General features: G+C 36.0%; 1 protein-coding gene and 1 long non-coding RNA gene across 3 annotated transcripts in view; one reads left to right on the forward strand and one right to left on the reverse strand.

Moving 5' to 3' along the window:
* The window catches only part of LOC126924910 (protein slit), a 588,806-nt gene that overhangs the window by 243,712 nt on the left and 318,749 nt on the right, over positions 1-26,345 (forward strand). The window lies entirely within an intron of this gene.
* LOC126924916 (uncharacterized) lies at positions 12,124-12,863 on the reverse strand. The gene is made up of 3 exons (XR_007713755.1): positions 12,801-12,863; positions 12,626-12,741; positions 12,124-12,547 (listed from the first exon to the last, which is right to left on the reverse strand). It is a non-coding gene; the product is annotated as an uncharacterized LOC126924916 (long non-coding RNA).

Below are 26,345 nucleotides of genomic sequence, written 5' to 3' on the forward strand. Positions count from 1 at the left end.
GCAGCGTAGAATTCTTAATTATGATAATGATTTTATTATGGTAGCCGAATATATTTTTAGAAAACGTTTTTAAATTTTATCATGTATTTTGTCTTTAAATACTTTCTGTATGGTTTCTCATTGTCTGTAGCTGCCTCAGGTTCACGAATTTTCAATTTGATAATTAAACACAGTTGCAAATTAAATGTTACAAAATATATATAGAATGATTTAGATGGAGTTCCTCGTAGAAATACTATTTGACAATGTCTCCGAAACAATTTTTGTTGTTAAGGAAATAAGAAAATATCACTTGATTTGATAATTATTTTTAATCAATCAATGTTTTTTGTAACAAAATACCAATAATTTTTTAATTAAGACGCAATAACAGATTTAAAATAAACTAATATAACTCTTTCTGATTAGATAGATGATTATGTTATGGTACTGTAACGAGCACTGAATCAATGATATCCTGACGAATTATGGGACTTCACATAATAGTGATAACTCAGTGAAAAAGTTTAAAAAGAATATAAAAGAATCCATCAAAAAATATCAAGTTCGTTCTGAGCCAAACTTTCATTTTCCGAATGGAACATCCACGTTAAACTCGATACATCCCTTTCGACGAACAACAGAAAAAAAAAAAAGAAAAAAGACAGAAAACTGAGCGAAACAAAAAGGAACAAAAAGTCTATCGATAACGCGAGAAATGCCAACTTGTTGCGCTGTGTCGTCGGTTCGCGAAAGCGATATGGTACATCCGGAAAACGTTCCGGGGCTGGCTCGATCTTCAGGATAAACGATTTGTCGCGCAATAAAGCAGACGTTAGCCGCCATTAGCGGCACGATAACGCACGCTGGATCCGTAATTTCGAGGTTGATTAAGTCGGTCATGTATGCGAGTTTGGCGAAACGCGAGCGCAAGCGGACACATCACGTCGTGTTTGGCAAAGTAAAACTCGATTAACTCTAGCCGTTATTTGCGCTTCTGGCGAACACGATGGAGCAATTCCTAGAAAGAGAAACCGTTCTCTAGGATTCGTGCTATGGTGAATTCGAGATGTCGACGTTTCTGTTTAACAAAAAATTACTAAAAACGTTTAATGTTTGAGTAATGATTGAACCTTATACAATTGAAATCTTGTTTGTTTACGAGTAAATTGTCGCTTTTTATGCAATTATGAGAATTTTAAACTTGAACAAATGTGTAGAATCCGCATAATACACAAAAATATGTAAGTGTAATGTTTAGTAAACAAATCAATTCTCTATCTAGATTCCATTTTTCTAATTTATATTCATCAAAATGTGAATTTGCATAACTATCCGCAGTCTACTTTTAGGAAAATATTTAAAAATTCAATTACTTCGAACTTCATTTGTAAAATAGAAACTGATAATTATTGTGAACTGATTGTCTGATATTGATATACCGATCTAGGAATAAAATGCAAAGCATTTTATAGGTTTTCGTACAGATTTTACTTTCCTATTTTGCAACTAAAAACAGTATAAAAATGTGAGGTACACGACGGAATCAATTGGAATTAATTGAGCTAAACAAAGGTTCTCGGAGATTTGTTAAAATGTTGTCATTAGTAATAAAAAGAAACAAATGTCCTTTGATTAAATGTCAAAAGTTAATTTAATTTAAATAACGAAAATGTGGAATGAAAGAAATAATAATGGCTTTATTTTCAATACAACACAGGCCAAATATAAATGAATGGTATTTATCTCCTGTAAGGTTTGTTATTAAATTAATATAATATAACGATTTTCTGAATGAATGTTTTTAATCTCAAACGAAAATCATTAAAAGTAATATTGAATTTGCTCGATTAACAAGATTTTAATTCAGTAAACAAATTTTCATCCGTATGAAATATAATTTCTCCTTTTATCTTTCAAAATACATCGAGTCAATTTATTATTCTTTCCTTTGTATTTTATATCTGTATTGCGCCTTTTTAATGCAGCATTTACACATTTATCTCATTTTTCTTTAAATAAGAGAGGAAATTTTCCATTTTTAACAAACAAATAAAAGCAAGTGAAAATATGTAGAAATGCAACTATCAAGATCTAAGGCTTTATAAATGGTTAAGTGAAGAAAATATCACTGGTTAAAACTGTCTGATGGATTGCAATTAAGGATTCAGAGAATAATTCGTTGTAACGAATTGTTCATGTACATTGTTACGACTGGTTGCTCCCGTTTCATCGATTCGTTTCGAGGTATCGTTGAAGACTAACGTTCCCTCGAGGTACTTGGCCGCTCGCTACCAATTAATTCCAACAGCTGTCTGCGCCTCGATTAAAGATTTTTCTTTCCAATGATCGTCTGGATGCTGTTCTTTCTGCTTCACATAATGTGCTCAGTTAATATTCGTAAATTGTGAAAGTTCGTGCGCATACACATCGAAGAAAATTGAAGAAATTTTAAAATATCTTATTACTTATGTCTAAAACTATTTATCTCAAATTGTAAATATTAGTTTAGCATTAAATCTTGTTTTACTGTCAATTATCAACAACATTAAGGGAGAAATATAAAGTCGAAATAAATTATATCACTCATTTTAGTATATCAAGTGAAATTTTTAGCAGAATGGATCTATCTCTTCGTAGTGTTAACATCATTTGCAATTGTGAATATTTTTTTACCTCCAATCTCTAACTCCAAAATAAATAAAATACATCAAAACAGAAGAAGAGATAACAAAGATATTACAACTCTATGTAAACTTCCACCATCGTTTGTCAAAAATATTCCATCGAATAATCCTTAAATGTTCCCCCTCCCCCGCCTCAAAAAATAATAAAAGATAAAAAAGGGAAGAAATGTTCGATCGAAAGACAACGTTCTCGCCGCGAATTGATTTCAATTCAAATATCCTCGACCAGCAGGGCGTTGCGAGGTCGTCACCGCGATGGTTTCCGGTCCCAGGCCCCGATGACGGAATCCTGGTTTGCTTTTTAATTAAAAATCCGCCAGACTCGCGCCGAAAGTACCGTCATCTCGCGTGACAACTGGTGTCGCGTCGGGACGCGCGGTCGCTTCTCGTCATCGCTATGCAAAACGCGGGTTCGATTTTGCCTTCTCGCGGCAGAACGGAGGGAACAGCCTCCATAAATAAATATCTCGCGCGAAAATGGCTGCGAACCGATCGACGCACGCTCTCACGGAGGGAAAGGGGATGGTTTTTAATCGGCGAGGGAAAGAAACAAACGCCAGATTGGATGATAGCATTTTTTCTTCTTCCTTTTTTTTTTATCTGACGCCCAGGCCAATCTATTCTCGAAATTCTGTCTCTATTCCCCCGTTCCTCTTTTTTTTTCTTTTATAATGAAAAAACAGATTTTGTTGGGATCATGGTAACAGTTAAGGGAGATATTGGATATTTCGCTAGGGCATTGCAGATTCACTTTTGTGGGAACGGATTACACGGAAAGGATTTTTTTCACAGATTTTATTCAAGTTTTATTGAATTTTTTTTGGAAATATGAGATATTTTCACGATAAAGTGTACTATAGTTTATTCTGGTGTAATTTTATATCTTCGTTTTCACTCGTCGAACTGAATATTAGCGAAAGCACGAAGATATTCTGTGCTCAGTTTATATAAAAATTTAATTTTTTTTAATCGGATATTTTTTATTAATAAATTACGGTATTACTATTGCTAAAAATTCGAACATATATGCGCGCCGATATAATTTATATTATATACTCTTATATACTCTCTCTCTATAATTTGTAATATATACTATATTATATACTCTTTATATACTTTCTGTCCAATATTTCTCTCTATTCAGGAAATCAAACAAACATTTACGTGAAGGGTTTAAAAGAAGGAAAATTTCGTTGGGTCAAGAGAAGGACTGAAACCTTCAACAGCTTCCGTTCGGCAGGTTTAACCGAGCGAGCGTAATCGTGGTTAGTGACACGTGGTTATGCAACTCGAAGCGTTGTCAAGAGCGGCTTTCGAACGCTCTCAATTTTTTACAACCACGTGCCTGGCAGCCCTTGTCGATGGACATCCAGTCAAAACAATCAGCGTTTAGAACATCTGTGCCCGAACACTTCACGTCCCGCTGCGATCACTTAACACAGTTTCGAAAAAAGCCCCTTGACGACTCTGCTTGACATTAATGACACTAGCGTATATATAAAAAAGAAGGAAAAATATACCATGTTTTACGAAGAAAAAAAAAAAAATAGCTTCCACGCCAAAAGACGAGGCATAACAACGTGTTAGACAAGCGAAGATGAAATGTTACTTTAGGGAACAGTAACTTGTAAAGCTGATATTTTTCTAGTAGTTTTGGACACTTTAGAACTGTGTACGACGATGACTTTTTGGAATAAGTTTACATCCTTGTTTTATCGGATCTTCCCTGATTGTATTGTAGCGGCATATGAGCGTAGAAAAAGTCAACAGAAAATTTGAATCTGGGAGAGACTTATATTATTGCGCCTTTGAATAGCAACGATTGTTTTGATTTACAAGGTCTAGAGGCAAACGAACTCGGGACAGATTGTTATTGTCGTTTCTTGTAATCTTCAATCGGAGTTGCATAAAAAGGTTAACTTTTTGTGGTAACGTCCGTCGATATAAATGTTTGAACGTGTTCCTTAGGAGTATTGTTATCCTTTCTGTGACCGACATAATAGCATCGAGCGAGCGACGATTATTTGGCATACACTATCTATTGTACTTATACTGATTTTAATACAACTGACTATTACGATTTCATCCATTCGTTTCTTATCAAACAACCTACACGTTTAATCCACTTCAGTATATTTTATTGGAGTATCTTATATCCTAAAATGAGAAAACGAAAAATTATAGTTACGAATTTTATTCAATGTATGAAACTGAGAAAACTATCGAAACTGCATTATGTTATGAACATTATAAATCTGAAGCTATAAATCTGAAGCTACGAAGCTATAAGAGCTATAATGCATGACGAATAACAAAACTTATGAACACTATGATACAATATGGCAAGTTTATATTAGATAATGAAGATTACAAAATCGAATTCTGTTGTTCACATGCATTTTTCTCCATTTTCTATAACATCAGATGCGATACAAATACATATATTTTCTATTTCTTCCAACACTTGATTTTTAAATGATTCAATTACATAGGTAGATTGCGCGAGGATTAAAATGACTTCTCCTTTTTTTAGAATGTTTAAAGGGTAGGTCTACTTATATTCCATACATTAAATATTATTTGAAAGAAATATCTTTTTTCAAATATTATAAAATCTAACACAGCAAAACTCATATCCAACGAAGAAAAAGAGCAAATACGATCGCTACTAGGTTTACCATTAAGCAATAACGAGCCATTTCATTTTCACACGATTAGAGATCGACGAACGATCCGTGTATTTATACGTAACTAACGCGAAGCGTGCTAACAAGTTGTACGTGCGTGTATAACGCGTTTAACACGAGGCGCCTCGTCTCGTTCATTTGAATGTAAACTAGCGACGGATAGCGGGGAAAAAAAGTGAAAAAAGCTGGAGAACGGAAGTCAACAAGAAGGTTAAAATTTCCGCGATTCGGAGGCTGGCTGCATGCGCAGCTGACATTAACACCTTTAAACGGCTGCATGGAATGCGCAAAAAGGGGTAGAACACGATAACTAAACCGATTTAGGATGAAGATACGCAGGTTGCGACTATTTTTGGCTGCCCTCGTGGCTCTAACAGTGGGAAGCGAACGAAACGTTTTGACTGACAATGGTCGGTTTGCGTGTTTTTCTCATTTCGATCGATCACATCGACGGGACTCGTATGAAAAATCAATCGAATTTATATTTCGAATATGGAATCGTCGATTATCCAACTGAGATTGAATTATATTCGAAATTGAGCGTCGACACGAATTCGAAAACGTTTTATTCGGAACTGCGTCCGATTTGCCTTGCGCCCCACCGATTATCCGCGTGTCAATTATACAAAGCTTCGAACGATTTGCATTTCATTCGTACGTCCAATAAATGAGACTCGCATTAGCTTTTTTCTTCTGATACTGTGTCTGGTTTAAAGTGGTTTTGAAAAAAAACATTTTTAATCTGATTTGTCCTTTTTCTTGTGGGGATCGTGAAATCATAATTCGTTCTTCGCGAGAAGAAGATCTGGTTTAAAAACAGACTTGCTTTTTGCGAATGTAGATCATTATTTTGTTCTGTTTTTGTTGGGTCAAACTTTAGGTTATACATTTTTTCGAAGAAAAGACATTTCTCTTTCAATAAAACGTCGCATATCTGAATCAATCCATTCTAAAGATAAATATAACACAAGGATATGGCGTTTTTACAAAATTCACGATAACGTCTATAAAAATATTATGGGTATTATAATGTATTTACATAAATAAAAATGTCATAAGAACATTATTCTATTAGCTAGTATTTATATACATCAAAATTCTATATTATACAAATCCACTATAATTCCATGACAATTTCAAGCAGGAAAATATTCCTCAAGGAGGAACGTATTTTTTCTCTAAATCCGCTATAAGCTTAATCCACAAAAATGTTATACTGATATTTATACGCATAAAAATTTAGTACCTCATAACCTAGTACTTACGCTTTGCACACACAAAAATATTGTGCCATAAGAATACGACAATAACCAAGTGTATAAAAATTCCAACAACGAAAAGTCCTTCGCATCGTCGATTCTGAGAGCCATGTCCTTCTCTCCTCCTTTTTCTCAAAAAAAGAAGAAAAAAAGAATGGAAGGAATAAGAAGAATAAAAAGAGAGAAGGGAGCCATTCACCTCGGCTGACAATGTCTCCATCGCAACGTTATCATACGGTGTGTCGCATGAACATTTCTCGAACACGCGTCGACCATTTGCTCCGCTCTCTTCGCAGTCTGGACGCAGAGAATAGGAGGCTGTTGGCAGACGGAGTCTTCACGAAGCGGGCGACGTCGCACGTTCGCGGCGGCGGCGACGGCGGTGGCGGCAGCGGCGCGGCATTGTGAGAAAAACAATGCAATTGTTTCTAGCTAATGTGGAAGGCCGCGTCGCGCGCGTCCATTAGACAAGAGCCGAGGGACTCGTTTCCGGAATCAACATGCGTCCCCAGTCTCCTTTCCATGCGCTTTGTGGCCTCTGCCCGTCGTTAATCCGCGCCTGATCCATTGTACAACGGCCAGAGTCGCGTTGCGGCTACCTTCGAGACGTTGTAATTCACGTTGGGGCCGAGCTTTTGTCCGACCTCCGACCCTTTCCCCATCCACCACCACCAAATCGAATTCTTGTTGTTAATTATGGATGTTAACTCTGTGTCGATGCGGCTCTGTCCGGTCGAAAAGTGTTGCCGCGTGTACGAGTTAGCGGTTAGAGGGGAAATGCTGACGTTAAATGTTCGCAAATTTTATGGTACTTTTGGAACAGGGTGGTTGTTGCGGACCGACGTGTTCGATTGGTATCGAGTGATAGCTCATAAACCCAGTTTGCCAGGCATATGGAATTTCGATGATATCTGCGAAATGTGCAATTTCATCATCGTCGGATTTTTGGAAATTTCAAGAGACTTCTTTTAGTAGCTTTTAGTTATTTTTTCATTCGCGAGTGAGCTTGGTATTTTTTATGAATGAAACACTTATGAAACACATTTATGAAACACTTTGTTGTACCACATTTAACAATATCGGGTTTCTATTTTTACCTTTATCAATATTTCGAAACAAAACTGATTTGTATTTACTAATCTGATATAAAATACAAGATACGGATATCTGATAATGTCATTGATTTATGATATGACTTCTGTACGCTGACAATGCAACGCTATAGAAGCAACATCACAAATTTGAAGAAGAATAAACGCTTTTATTACAAAACGCTTTCATACCAACCCTAAGCTCAATTAAACAAATCGATTATTATTTATATATATTATAGCGAAAAACGCTCTCAAGAGTAGGTTAATCGTAAAAGCGACAACAAAGAATCTCTAATTACTAGACTGTGGAATTTTACGTATTTATGGGAAATCTTGAATACGAGGAAGTACATAAAATGCGTGTAACATGCAAAGGCATATAAATTATGGAAAACGGAGTATTCGTAATAATATTTAGTAGGAAATATGAATTTTTCCTCAGCTTCTATCTCTTCGATTGTATTTATAAAAATATTTTTATTTGCATAAGTATGCACAGTTCATTAATCACTGCTAGATTACTAAACCAACTAAGACCAGGCGGCAAGGAATCTCTAATCGTTATTCGAGAACACGGCTTAGAGACGCATAATCAATCGTTCCAATTTATCCCCCTAATTGTCATCAACGAGCGGTGCAACTCGCCTCTAATTGGCGCTGCGCGGTCTGCGGCCTGGCATCGCGATGCCACCGGCTCTGACCGAGGACTCCGTGGACCTTGAACGTTTTGCTGAATGGCCGTGCGCCGTTGGCAATTTATAACCAGCCAGGACCGATTTTGTTCGGCCTGTTCGGTGTGCGTACACGCAGACACTCGCGACCGGACCTGGCCTGGAACTGGAAGAACGGGATTGGTACTTGCACGACCTTAATGCGGCCGAAACTCATTTCATTCAGCGATCCGACCGCCAGGACCCTCGTCTTTCCTCCTTTTTAGCTCTCGCGTGCATTCTCTTTCTCTGTTCGACGCAAGCTGGCTGAGTAATGGTTTGGCCATAACCTACAATTTTATGCCCGACATTTAATAGAGAGCCGGTGCAGAAGAAACGTAATGACCGGTGGACGAGGAGGGGACCAAGGTGTATTATCGTTGCATCGACGACCTGCTCGAAGCAACGGAGTCGATTGAAATGAGATTTCTACGATGATGGTCGGCCGGCTGCGCAGGTTGGCAGCACTAGCAGCGATCACTTTTAGCCAAGAAGTTTGGACCGATATTCTGAGTTTTGTTTCTTGGTGTTGGAAATTGATCTCATTTTTGGAGTTTTTCAGATGTATCGCAGCGCAGAGCTATGTATGTATAAGGATTATAGGGTTTTATTTAACGTACGTTTCTGCTGAAAAATATTCTTAAATATGTTTGATATATTAATTCTAATTTTATACTAACATGATGGAATATCGTTTAAATTAATGCTATATATGACAAAGAAAGTAGCTGATGGATAAATTTGTATGAAAAGAGGATGAAGGAAAACACCAAAGAAATGATCATATTCTGTGATATTATAAAAGCAGTATCGTGAAGCTTGTTTCTTTATACTATATACAGCAAATAAAGATAATTTTATGAGCTGTTTTCATAAAAGATTAATGATGCGCGAGTATCAGTAAGTTCTTAGCATGCGAAAAACTAAAGAAAAATAAGTTTATCTAATATGCAGTCGTAAATCAAGTCTCTCAGACGAAGCCGCGGTTTTTGCAACGATAATGCAAGTTATTTATTCGGCTCACGTTTCCTACCTGCATGTTGAAAATGATAGATCATTAAAAGGTACACGGAGATGTGTCTTCATTCTATTAACATGCAAATTAGACACGCTTCCGTCATCAAACAATTAATTAAATCGATGTACGTATATTATCTGAATAAACTCATCTCTGCATGTTTTTTCTACAATATCCTGTCTAAGATTGGAAATTTAAATTATTCTTTAGTATCAACTAATTGAAGTCGAAGACCAGCTATAAATATACATAAATGATCTATATAACAGATAATAATTTATCTTACGAAAAAAAGTTACGTCAACGAAATCATTAAACTGAACCGCAGAACATAATCGCAGAATCATATCAAGTAATAATAACAAACGCGATATTGTTAGGTAACTAGAGCACTATCATGAAGTATAATCTACAAAAGATGTTGAAAAGTGACGATCGTCATTGCATAATCGTCGTGATCATAGATCACTCGTATATAATAGAAATACATATGTATCTGGTATATTGGTCGTACACCATTTCTTTATTCCTATATTTTCATATTTTTAAACACAGAAGTAAAACTATAGGATTATATTATTTTCCATTTCATTAAAAATTTTTCGCCTCCGTGTCGTACACCATCTCTTTATCATTGCTACATTGCGTCGTTAAAAAGTCTTAAAACGATACTGTACAGTCAATTAAAAATATATTTGCGTAATAAACTGTTTAGTTCCGCAACCTATTTTATCTTCTAGCGTATTTTCCCAGAAAATGAAAGGAAGTAAAGCGGAAAAGTTGATTAATCGTCTGTGTTGGGGGACGCTTTCATCGGTGGCCTTCCAGTTCTAATTTCAACGCCATTGTCTCGCGCTTTACGGCGCGATCGCGCGCTAAAACGCGAGATTACTTCCGAAACGTGAAATATCGCAGGGCTCACCTGTTGCATGGGGCTCCGCAAGATTTTATTCCGTACGCAGCCGGAGAATGTTGCTTAATGATCCACCCTTAGGCGGAAATAACATTTGCCGATATGCGACCCTTTGAAAGCCGCCGCGAGCGTCGAAAATTTCCAGATTCTCGGTAAATTCGGTTGAGAAATTTATCGGGTGCCGTGTTTCGAAACTATCACGGATGATACGGGATCATCTGAGCGATTTCAAAGGATTTGAAACCGAGAGGAACCTACGATGAAATGGAAAATGTCGCGCCTTGATAGCTTTCTCTGTTGTGTTTAAAAATAGGAAAATATAGAAGCGGGGAAATTATGTACAGATAAAGCTTATTTTATTTTTATTCATTTATGTTATGCGTATGTATATTTATTATTTATTTATAATCGAAATAAATCTTCATTAAAGTTCAAGTGCATAGTAAAAAGAAAGAAGAAGGGGAAAAAGACTGAAAACTTCCTGATCTGTTTCTCTTTCTCGTTTAGTATTTTCGCATATGAAAATAATTTCATTAATTACATTCACAATTAGTCATTTTATTAGTCCCTTACTACCATCTCCACTAATTTATTTCATATTAAGATATATAAATATAGATATATAAATATATCTTAATATGAAATAAATTAGTGGAGATGGTAGTAAGGGACTAATAAAATGACTAATTGTGAATGTAATTAATGAATATAAATATTCTGGTTATTTTTTGCCAAATTTTTGATGAAAAAGGGGAGACAGAATATATATTACATTAAAAAAGACAGAAATATATTTACACTTCAGCTACTATTTGATCGAATTTCAAGAGAAAGACAAAAAGGCTGTGCATAAAAATTAGTGTGCATGCAATGGATAAAAAAATATTGCAACACTGACAGTATTCGAATTCCTTCCGATGGATTTCACTGCTCGTAAACCCAAGCCAATTTCGGAAGACAGTTTCAAAAGCTTCTAACCATCGTTCAATCTATAAACGAAGCTCATTTTGAACAAGGTAGCATTAATGGGTGCCACTGCGGTCACTAATTGGCTATCAGTTTTAAAACCAACAATTAAAGCCTCTCTCGTAAGAGCGACATGCTAAGACCTGCGGCCTCTAACTTCAGTGATTAGTATTCGACGAAAATTACGAAGGTTGGCTACTTTATGTTAGTCTACCTGGAACAATGTTTCATCTAAAAATTGATCGATGGTCGAGTTTATGGAGCTTCTACTAACTGGAAGGAGTAATAACTTTCCTAGGCTATTATATAGGACGATGTTAAATGGTTTTTGTCTCGAGCACACGAAGTTTAAGCACAGTCATAATGTGTCGGCTTTAATATTAATTGGCATTGTCTACAGTTACTATATTTGTTAATAATATACCGCGTTAATTCTGTTAACATGTTGAGATATACGGTCGTATTGATCGATGTTGTTAGCCAGTGTGTTAACTGGCGGAGTTAATTAGTTCAGTGGCACCTTGAATCATCGAGTCTCAATTGTACCCTGTGGTTCAATTATACTCCGCGTCGAGTAACAGTGATTGATTGGGGTACCGTGAAGTGTACCACGTTTTAAGCGATTTTTCTTCCTTTTAACTAATTATCATTAACAGTGTATAACATATTATGGTACATAGTGATCATTTGCTACAATACCTCTTGAAAATATAAATTTTCTTCGTGAATTTAAATAAAAATGTATAAGTTTGTAATTCTCATAATACAGTTTTACCTACGAATACATATTTTCTCGAGTCAATTTAAGAAAAGGGAGATAAATCTACAGTTATCATATTGCGAAAATTTTAATTAAAAATATAAAGTTTTTGAAAGAATTAAAAAGAAAAAATAGATCTATAAGAAGTATGTTTTCTCTTGAATTTTCAATGTACACGATTGTATATGATTATATATATATATATATATATATATATATATATATATATATATATATATATATATATATATATATATATGTAATCGAGAAAATTTGTAGATAACTTAAAATAATTTGAGAGTTAACGGCGTTCGAGACTGTATTATTGACGCTCAAGATCATTTTATCATTGTGGATAGTCATTGAATGAACATTTTAAGTCATTAATCTGATAATAAATAACTCTAACATATCTAAAGTATACATTCACTGACGTCATGCGCGCAAAAGTATATTAACCACAATGGTGCTCGCCTGAAAGGATGAATACGCAGTATTTTAAAATAGCAAATTACGTTCCTTCTGTGTCATACAAAACTATTTGAAACTCACGACAGCTTTCAAAAGAGGCTCAGTCCATTGTCAACGAAAGAGCTTCTGCATTCTCAAACATTTTTCGCCTACCGTTCCGCAATACTCTGATAACTTCTCCACCTTATAGACGTCCTCTACAAGCAGCGACGACGACGTTCTCAAACCGGACGATAAATAACTCGCAAAAACTCACCTTGCACCGCGTCTCCGGTGGAACAGCGTCCATACTTCGTCATCGAACGACGAAAGAGAGCCGTTCGACACGGAACGATGAATATTTATCGATTTCCCCCCTTCCACAAGGTAGACTAAGTCAAATGAACGCGTAAACCTCTTTGCTATTTCCAGTATTCCTAATATTTTACTGGACGGACAAGCAACACGCGTTCCTCGTTAAAAATTCTCCGTGTATTCCGAGCGTATCTCGGAAGATTCGCACCTGTTCCCCAGCTTCGAGACGTTTATTTTTGGCGGGTGAACGAGGACGGGGACAACGTCTAACAACGTTCGTTGCCTGGAAAGAAAACGCGCTAGTAAGGACCGCTCCTGTTGTATATACGTGCGAAGAGATGTATACCGGAGGAATGGCTGGTCGAAAGAGAGAGAGAAGGCAGACACGTACGATATAACTACTGGCACCTGGCGCATAAAGTGCTGCACTGCATACGTTATGAGGGACTGCAGGTCCGCATGCACCACCCGTGACGTTCTCGATTCCGGACTCTGCGTTTTTTACATGACGCTTTTAACGGCCACGGCGATACGCCGATCGGAACGACTTTGATCGGCCCGGTTGCTCCAACCGGAGAAAAGTTGTTTGAAACGGGATTTTTGTCGGATGCACTTTTGGGACTGGATTTTATAATCGTGAAGTTGGGATGGAGTAAATGATGGAAGCGATAGAAGTGAAGACTTTTAATGCGAAAGGGCGTTTGTGTTGAGTTTGTAACATTTGTAACATTCATCGCTTAGGCGCTATGCATTTTCAGCACTTGCATTTTTATAAACTTAGTGTTAGAGGAAATAGAAAGGCTGACTAAATTTAGAACGATAAGTCCTAAAAACATCTACTATGAAATCTGTACTGTCTATTAATTATAATACGACTTCGAATTTTCGACATTATCTGATTTATTGCGACGAGTGAACTGAACCAAAGCTCCATTTAAGTAAAGATAAATATACGAAGTAATTAATGGAAAGATTGAAGTGAAGTTTATATACAGATTTATCTGTAAAGATTTATAGAACGAGTTTGTTGTTCTTTTTTGAATATCTGGGATTGATTAACGAGTTAAGGCGTTTGACTAATTTTAGAAGAATGAAGTTTTATGTAGGAATATACCTAAATACTTTATGAGATTGAATATACAAGTGTACGCTATCTGTATAGATACAAAAACAGACACAAAACTCAAAACAAAGACTCATAATCAGAAATTCACGCTGCCACATCATCCCTATAGTAGTTGTCAATAGCATCGATAACCAGTCATCATATACTCCACCCCGGTATGTCACGAGCAAACAAATTTCCCGCGAACTCGTCGAGTTCCCCAGAATAGAACAAAAGGCTGACAGTTCTCGTCAACACGAGAATCCCATTTGCTGGCCTAAGACACCCTTTAGGGTTGATCATTGCTCAGCAAACCTTCTATCGTGCTGGATAAATCTCGCAAATCCCTCTCACCCAAAGAAAACACGCAATGCCTCTTTCCCAAATCCAGAACTGGCTATTTGATGATTCGACGGAAGGTTGAAGATCTTATATTTTTTGGTGCCCCTATGTGTTATACTAGAAATAAGTATAGTACAAATTATTAAAATCAAACGAATCGATATAGGAGGATTCCAATATTTATAACTCGGCATGGACAGCTAAATGACGTGAAAATTTTCAGGTCTGCCTTGAAAAAGTGAACTGAAATTTTCACAAACAATGTAAAATGCATCGTACTGCTGGCATGACCGAAACCCGAATGTTTAAAACGATCTAATCATGAAAACGTAAAATGTATGATATTTATTTGTTCATCTTTCTTGTTGGAAAACTCTGAAACGATCAACGTACTGATCTCTTTCTCAGAATTTAGGATTCGATGATGTGGGTGGCTAGAGAAACCTAGGATTCACGGAACTCGCGTGGCATCCAACTATGAGGTGTACAATGGCGCGAGTGTTCGTGGCGTGCACACGCGTGCAACTGTCCAAACACAGGCACGAGCGTAATATACGCGCGCGGCATCGCGTTATCCCTACGCGTCTGTCCATTATTGCGATAGCAGGCTGCGTCAATATTGGCCCAAAGGGTTTCGCCGTGATTGTCTTCGACGCATGCACACACATCGACTCTGCATTCCCTGACCGTGTTATATGATTCCGTTCTTCTCGTCTGGTCCCTAGAGTGGGATCGTACCGACGATTTCAGACATTCTGAAGCTTCCTCGATAATTCCGAACGGATCTAGGACGGTTTCTAGGACCGGACGATTGGCGCACGTGAATGAGGAGAGATAATCGCTTTATGAGTATCTGCCACTGGACTGGCTCGATGGTCTTGGTGAATTTGATGAGATGTTAATGTACTGCGAGTCAGATGGATTAACCCGTCCGACTGTCTAGCAGAATTAGATATTAGGCTCAAAACATTCTAAAAAGTGCTTCTTCATTGTAAAAGTTAGGTTCTTTCTTTATTTATCAAAGACTGATTTTTAGGTTTTTTGATCATAATAAATGATAAAATATCTATTAAAATATTTTTTGTGAAATGATACGTTTCATGTTTAATTCGACTGTACTATATGGAGAACGACAGCTTCTGTTAAAGAATCAATCTAAAACCAAAGAGAAAATTTTTAAGATAAATCGAAGATCCTACGAAATTTAAGATTTAGCATGATGTTAGATTAAACGGTCGTGTTTTCATTTTTAATTGTTTTATGTTTTTAATGATGCAGCTACGCGTGACAACTTGTTGCGAGTGATTGATGCAGGTTTCGGAGACGCGATTAGATTCGACCAGTTTAATCCCGGCAACCCGGGATCCTGCAGATTGCGAACCTAATGGAAGATGACGTTGTAAAATACAACGAGCTTCCGGAAGATAAATCCTCGTAAGACGAAAATAAATCATCGTCCGTACAAAATTGAATCTCCATCGTCGACCTGCCTCCTTCATCTATTGGGCCGAGTTTTTGTACAAAAATCTTACAACAAAATTGCCTCTTTTTATCCCTTAACGTTTGTCATTAATCCATATAGGAAACATCGATAATCCATATAGGAATCGTTTTTCTCGAGCGATAGCGATCCTTATATGTCTATTATTAATTAATATTGATATTCTAATTATATACGTCAGAATTTGCGAGAGATAGAATACCAGTTTAACTGCATTTCAGATTATTTATAAGATTAGATTATTTTTCATTTAGAAGTATAATTGTACATTGAAAAATTCTTCATATTGAAATCAATATTGTAATATATTTGAAATAATATTTATTATAATTAAAATTTAGATTGGGAGATGTTACTTTAATTAGATGCACTCAACTATGACTACTTGAAATTAAAATTTACGTTCGACAATGTTACTTGAAATCTAAAAAAATGATATATCTACCCCAAACGAACGTTAAGATTTCTCAAAGAAAATGGATTTAAACTAATTCTATCTTTTCCAATCCCACGTAGCAATTGGAAGAAGCACATTGTTTACTCACGAAATGCTACAACCACCTCAAAGTAATCTTCTAGAAGGCGTTTCTAGCGCGTTCAAAGAGAAAGAGGCGAGAATCTCGTGGCGAAAAACAAGATACTCGGTGGAATTTATCGTTCATCCGAGGAAGTGGATTCAAATGGGATAAGGAATCGTCAAAGCTGATCTATTGTAATGAGACGAGACAAAGGAGGACGTCGAATGACGAACGAGCCAAGATCCCTCGCCACGGTTTCTCTGCTCGTTTATCTTTATCGCGAGACACGGCTGCCGTGTTTCAATAGTAAACCCGCGTATTTCACTTTTATCTGACCTGCTCCCTCACCGAACGACCATAATACACGTATACAGCCTGAAAACCTTCCACCGTGAAATATGAATTTGTTTGGAGGAACGAAGACCCTTTCTCTTTCAACTCCCATTGCTCCTTGGGGATTCTATCGATTCATCGAGATTGAAGGTATTAATTGAGCCACTTAGAAAATAAATTGGCCGACTTTGCTTTTTGAAAATGTTGTAGTTGTTATAAGAGTCTTTTTTTTGTTTCGTGTTATATTTTAATTAAATTTTTAGACCAAAGTATTAATCTTGCTAACGTCGATTAGACGTAACTGATCAATTCCATTTACTGGAAATTTTCCAATTAGCAAAAGGATTTTTTCTTTTTCCTTTCTTTTAATTAGCCTGTCGAAAATGATTTAAAGATGAATAAAATTTTAAAATCCTCTAGTTCTTTATATTATTTACTTATTATACTGGTTTGTTTTAAGTGAATAAAGAGGAGGTTGGGTAGTTAAATTACTGGCATACTTTCGTTCTTTGTGTGTAATACGATGCTTTAAAAATTAATTTAAAAAAAAGGCATGTGACGTTCTGAAGAATTCGCATAGAAGAGCTGCTGCTAAAAAAGATTTTGTACTCGAAAAAGCATGGAAAGTAGCGGAAGTAGGTCGGAAAGTAGCATAGTCCTGTCGTTATTTTCTCTAGAAAGTACTGCTGTGGGTAAAGTTCAGTGAAATTTAATTAACAGTATCACAATTCTCATTCTAAGCTCACTCAGTGAATTTTCCTTCCCTTTCTAGTGAATCGTGAAAATTAGCGAATGCTAGTCTAAAACAATGTTCTTAAAATTGTAAATTCTACGTAAACACTATTTTTTTTTTTCTTTCTAAATAAGTAATTTCACAGACGAGGAACAACAAAGGGGAAAAGAAGGGAAAAATATTCTCTGGAAGAGGAAAGACATCTTTTTAAAGGAACACGAAGGATCAATAATTAATTCGCCGGATCAGTAAAATGAAAGAAATAAATGGATTTCAAAATAAACGCTAGAATTAAATTCTATTTTCCAAAGACGAGAATTCAATAATTTTCAAACGTAGCTGTTGGACATCTCCTGAATCAAAAATTAAATAATTTCCAAATACAAGAGTTAAAAGTTATCGAACTAGAGAATTAGATAATTTCCAAATAGAAGAATCAACTAACTATCAAACGCAGGAATTAAATAATTTTTATAAAGGCAATTAGATAATTTCCAAATATACAATAATTAAATATAACAACTTTCAAATGTACGGAAATCGATTACGATAATTTCCAAATACACGAATCGGATAATTCCCAATTGCAAGAATTGCAAAAAATCCCGAACTAAACCAAATTATCGTTAAATTTTTCCACTCGCTTACATCTCTTTCCTTGGAAGCTCATCGATGGAGTGAGAGAGTTCGCACGTACACTCGGTTTCTTAGCCGCTTCCCAGGTGTGTCTCGAGGCTTTTCACGGCCAGATGAGGGTTGGTGGCTCGAGTAACTTTACGGCGGCGTTGTTTTAATTAGCTGCAGGCACAATTAGTTCGGTTTAATTCGACGCCCGTTTCGCAGGCTTTCGAGACGCCTCCTTCTTAATTGAAGAGAGCGCCAAATAATTGGCTCCCGATCAATTCTGTCGATCTAATTAATCGCGATGACCGTCACGTTTCTTTCTCTCCGTCCTTCTCTCTTCCTTTTTGACTTTACGCAATTCATTTCTACCGAGGAATAGTATCGAGGAATTTTCTCGTTCATGAAGTCTCGAGACGCTTTCACGAGACGAGAGCTACGTTCATTTGGCAAAGGAGAAATAATTAAGGGGGCGCGTTGCTTCCCGACGCCTGCGAGTTCCCCAGAACGACAAATGGATCGGCGGAAACACCTTCGATGTGCCTCTTTCTCGCTTCCGCTGTCGCGTGAGCCCGGATAATGATTGTTCCTCTTTCAACCTCCGTTGCAGACTTTCCACGGCTTACCGCCGTAAAACTGTCGAGATAATCTTGCTTCGGAAAACTGCCGAGGTGAGACATCGCCAGTTGCTGTAAACATTCAGAGAAGCAATTTCACATTTAGCTAGTTGCACGCGGCGCATATTTCCTCAAAAGTGTCGGATGGAAATAATAGTTTTTGCCGTAGTGTAAAATTTATCAAGTATCGTGAAAGTATAGGAAAACAGATTGAGTTATAGGAAGTTTGAAAAGTACTTGAACTCGTATAACGAATCATTGTGATCGAATACAATTTCATAGCCTGATAATAGTTTTCCCTGCCAATACAATTTTTGTCAAAGATATCAACATCGAACTTTTACTTAGCAGAACTTCACATTTCCCAACTCATCATCTAAGTAACGTTCCATTTCTTACGAAACATATTTCTCAAAAATCACATTCCTACGTTTTCTAAAGATGGATACCATCGACGAGCAAGATTCGAAGATATCAATAGCTGCTGAACACTTCCTCAGAAAATTATTTCCCCTTCTTACTCGACTCTGTTTCGACAACAGTGCTTCATAAAATTCAACTAGATCTGGCATTACGCGACTCTAAGAAGCGAATAAATTGCCGTTTCGCTGATTCCAAGGCGGCCGTTTCTTCTTCCATAACTGGAACCCTCACTCCGAATAGAAGTTGCCGATGAGTTTTTCGGGTTGACAAAACTTTCACGATATATCTCCAGGGTCAAGGGTGGAGAAGTTTCCGCAGGAATTTCAGTAACGGCTTGCGCCGGAAGTCTTCGCTTAACGATGATGCACGGTCCAAGTCTTTTTACAATCTACTATCGCCGTCGTAGCGATACAGGACTGTTAATCCAATAAATATATAAGAAAGCATAAAGTAAATCTCAACTATTTCTAATTCACTACTCTGTTATTTACAAGTATATAAATTAATAAGAAGTGGATTATGATTAACCTTTAAGAACTATCATTCGTAAGATTTCACACTATGTGAAGTTTATTGTAATGTTACAATCCCGTAATCAATTACTGTTCTGTAACCCTACTATCTTGATGTTATTTATAATCATTTTAAAGCTTATAGATATAACAGTAGTTTTTCTAGTCTTAGTGTAATATTGAATAATAATAGAGTATTTAATTGTATTTTCTTGACTATATCGATTTAAAATATAAAAGTACTATATCATAATGAAAGTGGATTTAATTAAAACTGTTTAACTTTAGTCAGGGAAGTTGATCTTTTGATTTTCCGAGAAATTTTAGCTCTTTTTGATCAGTTTGAAACTTCCGATACGTGCTTGGTGCACGGTGAAGATTTTCAAGTAGATTGCGTTATATAATTTGCCTTCTGCTCTGTATTGTAGCGTGTCAGTAAGTAAAATTAGGTTGAAGTCGAGGATGGAGTTGGATATTGCTGTTAAATGATGTAGAAAAGAGGTGCTGCTTTGATAAACGAGCGTGTAATTAGGTTGAGGTGAACGGCGTTCGTTTTGAATACGGAAGTTCCACTGTGCGATTAATTATTCGATAAGGTCTCACGAGATTCTGCGAAATCGTTGTTTTTCAGAATATTACTTTATTGGAGATTCTTTAGCTTATACTCGAAAATTTTTTTTTTCGAGTTATAGAATAAATGCTTTGTATATCAGCTGCAATTTGAACTTAAATTTTTCATAAATTATAGCAGTTTCGTGTTTCGTATAGAGTTTAATACTAAACTTTAAATCATATACGTAAAACCGCGCGATTAATAAGAGAAAACTATACATGACCCCAATTAATATATTCACTGAAATGAGCTGAACATTTCAAGTTAATATGATAATCAATTACGAAATCCTAGATACAAACATTTCAATACTATTCAGCGATATCTACTACCTGTCTTTTATTTACCAAATAATCAACTTCTCACACAAAACCATTTTCTAGTACTGACAGTACTAGAAAAATGCACAGCTAAAAGCAACATTTTTATTCGACAATGAAAACCTCTTAAACTAGCAGCTTCATTCCCTAACCAATTTTGTACAATAATTCATGTACACATCGATATAGAAATTGCAGTATTATTGAGCGATACTACCGCTCTTCCATTTACCGTAATCCTAATTACTCACACAAAATCATGCAATTAATAATACCAGACAACACACAGTTCAGGACAATATATTAGGTTCTCCGGAAAGTATTTTTCCTTTGCGGACACGCCTTTTACAACAACGCATCTTTGTACAAACATGAAATCTAATCTGTCGAATGTTGTAATCTTTATCTTGATAGAACAAAATGGATCATACGTAATTCGAGAAAATAATGTAAAACGGAGAATGTTGTGCATCCATTATTTCCTTATAAAACGAAAGAAACTTTTCGGACGACCTAATATACACATACCAAGCAATATTTTTTTTATTTATTGTTTGTGGTCTGGTAAATTCTCTGGTAAAGTATTAGTGACTATAGTTACATATATCCTATAAATATATAAATGTTACATATTATTTACATACTCAGTTTAATACAGTTATCCTAGTTAGCGTTGTTAATTAGTAAGTAATTAGTTATCTAGCAAGTTGGTACGATTCGTACGTTTCTATAAACGGCGCAGGAGATCTATTTCTTTTAGGAAGCTTAAAGCCTTTTTACATTGTGTTTTATTAGTTATAATAGAAGTGACTGTACATCGTTGAGTATCCTGAAGTTACGTCTTGTGTCTTCGGATTTTATAGAGTAGCAAAGTAGATGTTCCATGGTGTTGTTGGTGTTGCAATATTCATAGGTTTTCAGTCATTGAGTCTGCTCTGTTGTTACAAAGATCATAGCCGACTTATTTCATGTGTGTTTCTTCTGGATTTATGTAAAAAACTGTTGCGGTTCTGACAGTTGTTCCATTCTTCCCTTATCTTTGTTTTTATGAGGTGTTTGTCTTTTGAGTCTCTATTACCACTTAGTCCTTGAAATGTGGTGTTGCTTTAGTGAAATGTGGTGTAGTTATGTAGTTGAATAGTTTGAACTCATACGTGAAATGGCTTGACTGCATGTGCTTTTTCCATGTAATGTGAACTGGGCGGTTTTACTAATATTTTATGCACTTGATTGTTGCGAATATGGTGACATAGGAGAGTGTATTATTTTCTTCGGAATTCCAGTCGTATTAGATTTGCTTTGGCGAGAATGCCGGAGACTGAGCTCGTTCGGTACGCTCCTATTATTATTCTGGCGTCTCTGTTATGGATAAGGTTTAGAACGTTGAGTTGCTCTTGATGATGCTGAATTATGTACGACGCAACCATAATCTATTTTGGAGGATATTAGAGATTTATAGGTAAGTCAGTAATATTTATGCTAAGTAAAATATCTCGAATTAACAGTTTTACCCAATAACCAATTACCAAATTGTAGGAAATGCAAGAGTTTCATTAGAACAACCCCTTTAGTAGCTCAAAAACCAATCTTTAATTACACTCAACCTTCTCAACGCAGGACAAGAAACAAGCTCAAGCTTCACCATCGGAGCCCCAATCAGTTGAACTTGCGAACAGGAGGGTACCTGCCCGAATCGCGGCCGGTTTCAATTGTTCCATTTTGGAAGTCCTGCCTCTAACCCTCCACGGTGCAACCCCTCAAACTTTCCCCTCGTCCCGTGTACAAGCTTTTCTCTATGCCTGGGCAGATAGGTTGCAGTTGCGCGTTTCCACCCCATCGCAGCTTTTAACCCTTGTTTCGGAGTGTCCCGCGCAAGGCCCAACGAGACCCGTGCTATCGACTCCTCTCGAATCCGGTCCAACGGTGATTAAAAGCGTGCCATCGTACGCTAGCAGCGACCTTCGCTCGATAATCGAGTGTGTACGTTCGCCACATGCCCGAGAAATCGAGATCCGTCGGGTTTTACGGATTGGTTTGAAAGCTACACGGGGGATTTGCAGAATGTTTTATATCTTGAGATTTTTTCTTGCATTCGGAAATCTTTCGTTCCGGGAAATTTAAATCTACCAGTGGTGGCCGGTAGAAAACATAGTAGTCTGGCTTAGGATATTTAATTTAGTTTGTAGTCTATATTTAGATAATGAAAGTTTTAAATAATTACATAGCTTACAAAGCTTTTTATAGTTACATGGCTATAGTGGTCGCAAAGATTTTAAAAAATCTCATTCATATTCTAATAGCACAGTGCAAACTTCCTTTCTGTTGTTTTACAAGTACTCCAATTTTGATAATTACCATATTAAGATAAGACCTGCAAGATTATTCAACAGAGCTTTTGCAACATCCAGTAAATATCTTCGTATATGGAAACTAAAATTGGACGATACAATCTATTATACTACATAGTTTAACATACACCTATAGTTCGACGATAGTAGCCGAAATTTGAACGAATAATGAACTTTACTATAGCAAAATGTTACCGAAGTTACTGCAATAGAATTAAATTCAAATTCCAATAATACGGTGCAAACTTTGTTTTGACTATTTTTAAGCGTTTCAACTTTCCTAATTGCAATGCCAAGAGAACACTTGCAGATTATTCTACGGGACGTTCGAAACACCCAGTACAGAAACGATTGCTCGGATTGCAGCCACCGTTTGCCTCCGTTTAATCGCCGTAGACATAGTCGAAACGAAGTTGCAGATCGAGCTTAAGACGTTTATCGTCGCGCTAGCTCCAGGCGATGCCAAGTTGCGCGCCGAGTTTGATTGAAATCTAGCGAAGAGAAAGACAAAGAGATAGACAGAGAAAGAGAGAGAGAGAGAGAGAGAGAGAGAGAGAGAGAGAGAGAGAGCATGGAGGGAAGCAGAAAGAGAATGTGGGAGAGAACCAAGCCGTCCTTGGGGATCGTTGTTCGGCTATGCTTCTAGCTCGAACACCCGTATCGAGTTTTCCCGATGTTTCCGGTCTTTCACGGTTATTGTGCTTTCCAGTTCAAGCTTTCTCGGCGTTGGCCACACTCGATTTCGCTCTTTGGCTTGGGCCACTGCGCTTGACGGAATTTTCGGCTCGTTGCCGCTTTCTGTTCTAAATAGTCGATATTCCATAGAGTTAACTTTTCGCTCAGAATACTGGAGTTAGATTGATGCACAATGTCGACGATGTTTGGTGTTTGTACAGGATTGTTGTCACGATACGAGCATCATGTTCGTACTTAGACGCTGTTGCACTAGTTTCGAGCCGACGAGTATTTTTCGGTCTGACGACGCGTGGTACTGACAACGAGATGTTTGTTATATTTAGTTCTAACAGCTCACGATGATGAATATGTTATATGTGGAGATTGTGAAATTCTGTTTATCGTGAACACATCCAATCCTTCTTGTTGAGAAACTTTGAGATTGATAGCATGATACTTATCGGTATTTGGAATTTATTCTGCGTATACGTAGCTCTTATAAATGTAAGATTTCGTCTATTAAATAATTAAGATTCGTTAGTTTTCGGTATTGAATATTTTAGAATTATTAATTTCTTTTGTTGCAGAATATGTTTTTTTGAATATGTTTTTTTTTTTAGCATACCTTGATATGTGATATCGACAATAAGATGTTTAGTATGTAGATATTGTAAATGTAGAATTTTATTTGTTAAATACTTCATTAGTTTTGTGAATTGGATATTTATGATTTGTCGGAGAAATTTGACAAGGATATGATATACTATTGTCTTTTAGGATCTTAATTTGGCATCATAATTATATCGACAATGAGATATTGGGAACGTAAGCGTTATAAAAGTAGAATTTTGTCTGTCAAATATTTAAGATTATGTCTTGTGTTTTGAATTCTTAAGATGTACTGTTCCCCTTAATCTTGTTTGTTGGACAAGTTTGACAAGATTGACGGACTGATATTGTCTGGAATTTTAATGCACGATATTAATCAGTGTCAAATATTTGGCATATTTCGATGAACTTATATCTATATAGATATTATAAATGTAAAATTTTGTTTATTGGGCATTGGAGATTTATAAATCTCTATTGAGAAACTGATGGGTTCGTATTTTGTTGATATGTTAATACGTAGTACTGACAATGGGTGGATTTATTACACACCTACGCAAATATTATAAATATGAAGTGTTATCTGTTGAATATTTAAGATTTACATTAAACTTGTGCGTTGAATATTTAAGATTTATTAATCGCTCTCATAAGTTAAATATATTTAGATTTATTCATCTTTCTTGGGTATGAACTTCTTTAAAATTGGATTGCAAAGCAGTTCTATGCCCTGAAACTTATAAATATTTATATTTCACTCTGTTAATTACATTCTATAAATTGTAGTGCCTTCATGATACCATAAAACATCTTTAAGAAAAATACTAAATACGATTTACTATTATTATTTCCCAATCTAGTATTTCGCATTTATATAAGTACGTTTATAATTAATTTAGCTTTGTAGACTGAATACAATATCAAGTTACTTAGAATTCAAACACAGCGTGAATTAGTGAAGTAGACGTAGTTTCAGCTTCATAGAACCCTAGATTGCTCGATCTATATAATGTGGCAGAAACTAAATAAATATTGACTCATTGTGCCATTTGTGCATGTCGATTCAATCCCAATCTAATCTTGATCCTATATTATCTTAACATTACAGTCTTTCAATACGCAATATACGTAATTTGTATTAATATGTATTTTGATAACATAATGAGAACAACTATATTTATCGATACGAATTTCAATTGATTAACAGCTACGCATACCTAATTTAGATTTGCAAATTTGAAACAGGCGTTTTTATAAGTTGATCGAACCACGATATTACAAGGCGATTTTCCAGTAAGACTCGGAATCGATCAATGTTTTCGCGTGCATTATAGACTTTCGATTATAGATAGCCGTATGATCGTAAATTTATTCCCAGACAATATTACAGTCCTCAAACCTTTGATCGGGCTCGGCCTTCCAACGAGAATTCGCTTTGGACAGTGTTCTTGCCTCCAGACGAAACTTTCGGACGCAGACCGTATAAATATGCAAATCTATTCTGATATAGTGCTCGAATCCTTAGATCTCTGACGAAGTTAATTACTATGCTGATAAACTGACTGAAGGTGTTAGTATTTTTTCCGATGAATATGTATGCGAATCGGCGTGTCCTTATCGACGAACTTTCCTATCCGTGTGTCCGCGTGGATTTCTAATTTATTCCGATACACGGTGGCCATATATCCTACCATAATTTTTAATAAACTCCAAACGTTATCGAAACATCCAAATTATTAGTTAGTAAATTATTATTAACTGCGATCACGGCGAAATAAATTATAACGATTCCCGCCAATTGATATTCCTTTTTCGAATAAACGTTATTGAAAGGTTATTGAAATCCAAATTATTAGTTAGTAAATTATTATTACTTGCGAAACCGGTGAAATAAATTATAACGACCAAATTTCCCGTCATACTGATTGATATCCTTTTTCTCTTAATGAAATTATATGCTATCGAAATACTACAAGTAATTAGTATAAAATTTTATAGTAACATGGGTGTCATTCACTACGAATCGCAGTTATATATAATTTGCTAAGTAATAATTTGGGTGTTTCGATATTTATAAATAATTACTATAAATTCTTATCACGTAGAAGTTTATTTTCAATGTTAACGTGAGTTGTCTTTATTATGAATAGATACCATTCTAACTATTAGCTGCATAACTATTATGGTCCAGTTGAATACTTAAAGCTAACCTTGACTGATAAGATCAAAAAGCAGAT

This window comes from Bombus affinis, chromosome 15 (assembly GCF_024516045.1).
Source record: "Bombus affinis isolate iyBomAffi1 chromosome 15, iyBomAffi1.2, whole genome shotgun sequence".
Classification (NCBI taxonomy): Eukaryota; Metazoa; Arthropoda; class Insecta; order Hymenoptera; family Apidae; genus Bombus; species Bombus affinis.